Below are 3,545 nucleotides of genomic sequence, written 5' to 3' on the forward strand. Positions count from 1 at the left end.
ACGTCCGACCAGTACGGCCAGCGTTCCAGAAGTGATTTCCTGACAAGGACCGTCTATAGGTATACGTTGAGATTTTGGATATAAGGAGTTTGACATGTTCTTTCAGGAGATTAATGGCTTTCTTGAATAGACAATTGACACTAACTAAACTACAAACATCAGATTCTCTGATGTTTGGGCATCAAAATGATCTAATTTCAGTAGTATTCAGAAACTCCTGGCTTTCCCCAGGGACGCTATCACGGGATGCCATTCGTACTGGCAGACTCGACACTCACTTATTTGACAAGTGTTACCAACAATAAAGAAGGTTGAAGCTTTCAACATCACTCACAAAGGATCTTGAATGCTTTAACTGTATTGAGACATATCTAAGTGGACTCAAAACAATGGTGTCCTCTCTCACATTTAAATTCACTTTATAGAGAGGTTGGTGTCAGGAAGTCAGAGAAAATGAACGGCACCCAAGCTTGGGAGCGATGAGAAAACGGATGCCTTAGATGGGAGACTCAATAAAGAAGGCATAGTTACATGTTTTGTGGGCTATTGAGCGCAATATGAATCGTCTGATTCTCCTTTAACTGACGTGTATGGCCGTGGTCATTACGCTAACACTGGTCAATAATATTCATAAAGAAAGAATGAAAAAAAAAACGCACCAGCCACCCGCCCCAACAGCGAGCGATTAAGCAAATAAGTGGTTAAATAATAGTGATTTATGTTTGCTTGTTTTTAGATAACATGCTAATATAACAATGAAGTGTAAAGAATAATATAATGATTGGTTAGATAAATACCATTTAGTTATCTATACTTTTAGTTTTGTTGTATATGAGTTTGACGGTTTATCTACAAACATCTCTCGTCACAGACCCTTGTTGCACCAATTTAAAAGCAAGTTAATGTTATTATGCAATGTCCATTGCTTTAATCGCAACAACATTTTCGACATCGCTTCTCGGCCGTTTGGCTAAGATCAAAGTGTAGTATCTGTTCTTATCAGCTTAGTATCTGATACGATCCCCATGTGGGATCGTCTATATTAAACTGATTTTTGGATCTTGGCGAAGTGCTAGGGGCTTGCCCCACCTTTGACGCGGATTGGCCCGGTATTGCAGTGACTCCGGGATCGGTCCACTCCCCAAGGGGAGAAATTAAATCATTTTATTATACGTAACTTTTGAGTAAGATGGCGATGGACATAGTGTATTATAATCGCTGTACATAGTATAGTATGTCACTTTTACTTTTACTTTTATTCTCTTCGCCACTGATCGGCTTGTTAGCCGCTTGGGCGATCGGTCATGTCTCTGATTACTTTTCCTTTTCATTTATCTTCTTCACCAAAAGATCGGCTCGCTAGCCGCCCGGGCGATCGGTCACGTCTCTATCACGCACTGTTGGCAAATACTGAGCAGGCACCGGCTCCTGAATGTACCTGAACCCGCTCCAGTGTTGGTCAAGTTTGTCTTGAAAGAGCTCACACTCGGTGCCGTCACAACACTCTCTGGTAGATTGTTCCAAGAGTTTACAACCCTCACTCCGAAAAAGTTTGCCCTCACAGTTTTCTGGACTTGCGGCTTCTTCAATCTTGAGTTGTGACCCCTTGTGAGGCGAGCGTCCGCCAGCTCCAAGTAAGGACACTCAACTGAGTAGTGCTCCCTGAGATGCTTATACACCTCAACTAGGTCCCCCCTTGCCCGTCTGTAGTATAAGCTAGGCAAGTTCAGGCGCTCCAATCTCTCAGGGTAGCTGTGGTGCCGAAGTGCAGGCACCAGTCTGGTGGCCCTCCTTTGGACATTTTCAACCAACTGACAGTCCCTAGCATATCTCGGGGACCAGATGGGGTGACAGTACTCCAGATGGGGAAGCACTTCACTCCTGAAGATCGTTACGAAGGACGGACCGTCTAGATATCTAATCGACCTTCTTATAAGACCCAAAAATTTGTTTGCCTGATTTACCTTCTTCTCGCAATGGCCCGAGAACTTCAGCTCATTGTCAACATACACGCCTAGGTCCTTCTCACATACAGTCTCAACTAGTGCAGTTTCTTCATCCCGTTGGGACATATGATACGCCTCCTTACCGTTGGTACGCCCCAGGTGCATCCTCTTACACTTCGTGACATTGAATCTCAGCAGCCATTTCTTCGACCATTTCTGGAGCCCACAGAGGTCCTTCTGCAGCTCTTCACAGTCCGCTTAGTTCCTAATTTCCCGAAATAACTTGGCGTCATCGGCAAACATTTGTATGGAGGAGTGTACAACGTCAGGCATGTCATTTATGAAACAAACAAACAACAGCGGGCCCAATACACTGCCCTGTGGTACCCCACTTGTGACAAGTACAGATGACGATTTCGTGCCATTAGTCACCACACACTGCTTGCGGTCATGTAGAAAGTCTTCTATCCACGCTAGGACATTTCCCCGAATTCAGGTACCCTTCCAGTTTGATTTTCAGCCTTTCGTGGGGTACACTGTCGAAAGTCTTGGCAAAATCTAGGTAAATAATGTCGATATTACCACCCCGTTCCAGAATATGGGTCAGACACAGGTGCGACCTTTTTCTGGGTTGCAAAAAAGCACGATGTAACTCCATTTATTCGGTCCTTGGGTGGTTACCATCTGAATTTGAATTGAATTGAATCAGATTATTTAGCCAGAAAAAAACAGATACAGAGTGGATAATAATAACAATATTAACATGGCTGAGCCAGTTGAGAACCTGAGCTCTCTTTTTAGACACCTGATACATACTCTACATTTATCTCAAGGAAGTATTATGTAACATTTAGTATCATCTGGAATAGTACAATAGGATGGTGGTAATAAGAACATCTTATAATGTTACCACGGTTATCACTTCAATATTTATTAATTTTATTTATTTATTATTTTTTATTTATATTGTTACGCCGTCTCTTAATTTACTTTAATATCCAAGGTTCTGGGCGTAACCCAAAAAAAAAGTGAAGTAAATTAAAAGGGAATAAAAATAAATAAAGTAAACCTTTAAGAATTTAATTAAATTAGATATTAACACAATAAAGAGCCTCGTAGGCTGTCACAACAAATTGATTCACTATCGAAACCTTTAAGACACAAATGATACGAAAACATCGAAACAGGATTACGTTAACACTGCATAAACATATAAATAACGAACACAAAAAATAACTATCGTGAAACAACACTGAATTACTTCAATGTAACTAAGCAAACACTGATGGACACATAAGAGACATAAATAGGTACTCGAATAGATATACCACATTGGTGGCGACAGGAACAACACAAATAAAATAAGTATAAGTAACAGGTGACGGATGTCACTCCAAAAAACGTGAACTGAATGACAAGGAGGACTGGACTGAACTCAGTCTACAGGTGGACTACTATATATAGGGTCGGCTCTGGCGCCAATGCGACCCACCTGTGAAACATGGGTCGTTTAACGATGCAGATGGTCGTTAGAGAAACAAAGAATGCTTGTTACAATACTAAATGAAGAAATAAGATGGGCTTCAACAAATAATAACA

The 3,545-nt window shown here is 41.4% G+C and overlaps 1 non-coding gene across 1 annotated transcript; it reads left to right on the forward strand.

Annotated features, from left to right (window-relative positions):
• The first annotated feature begins 950 nt into the window (after positions 1-950).
• Positions 951-1,143, forward strand: LOC121861725. The gene has a single exon (XR_006088067.1). It is a non-coding gene; the product is annotated as a U2 spliceosomal RNA (small nuclear RNA).
• The last annotated feature ends 2,402 nt before the right edge of the window (positions 1,144-3,545 follow it).

Source organism: Homarus americanus, unplaced genomic scaffold, assembly GCF_018991925.1.
Source record: "Homarus americanus isolate GMGI-L3 unplaced genomic scaffold, GMGI_Hamer_2.0 scaffold4598, whole genome shotgun sequence".
NCBI classification, from domain to species: domain Eukaryota; kingdom Metazoa; phylum Arthropoda; class Malacostraca; order Decapoda; family Nephropidae; genus Homarus; species Homarus americanus.